This window comes from Myotis davidii, unplaced genomic scaffold, assembly GCF_000327345.1.
Source record: "Myotis davidii unplaced genomic scaffold, ASM32734v1 scaffold1078, whole genome shotgun sequence".
Classification (NCBI taxonomy): domain Eukaryota; kingdom Metazoa; phylum Chordata; class Mammalia; order Chiroptera; family Vespertilionidae; genus Myotis; species Myotis davidii.
The window spans coordinates 41,436-42,201 of NW_006288955.1; positions in this window are offsets into that span (position 1 = coordinate 41,436).

Here is a 766-nt window from a genome sequence, read left to right on the forward strand (position 1 = left end):
TTGGGGGAAAGCTGAAGTCATTTACATCATTCTCAGTAAAAATATAACAGACGTTTTCTTCCCACCTCCTCTTTCCCCTAACAGCAAGAATCCTAGAAAATGTTTGAGAGTGAAAAATCTTATGATAGCATAACTTAAAAATTAAGAGCAGAAACACAGGAATAAATCAGAACTGGATCAAAATCCACACTCAGCCAGTTACTAAATATGTAATGTGGACATCTCATTTATACTCCAACACAAGCTTGTGGGTTTTCTTTTTAACTTGTAAAGTGGAGATAATAATAACTCTATTATCTTATTTTGATATAAGATGAAAGTGAGAAAATTAACATCATATGTTCAGTGTTTTAGAGCTCCACAATGGATTTTGGCAAACCTTAGTTTGAAGCCCAATTTAGAGTTTATTCTCAGTGTGACCTTGAGCAGCTAACTTAACCTTCCCATGGCTCAGTGTGTCCATTTGTAAACTAAGGGAAACGTTAAGACATAAAGAGTAATAGTAAGTAATGTACCAAAAAACTAAGCATCAATTTCTACAGAGCCTAGGTTATAGTTTAGATCCACAAATTCTTCCCATACTGATGTTTCTGTTTCTCTGGGGGAAGAGAGGAAAACCAAGGCAGATCTAGAGGGAGTCATAAAAAAGAATTGAGTTGTAGCTCTGCCAATGTGAGTCTGAGAAAACAGGAACCTCTGGAGAAATGGCAGTCTCTGTGTGTCCGACTTCACTCTGGGTTCACTCTGGAGTTGGGGGGCATGGGAG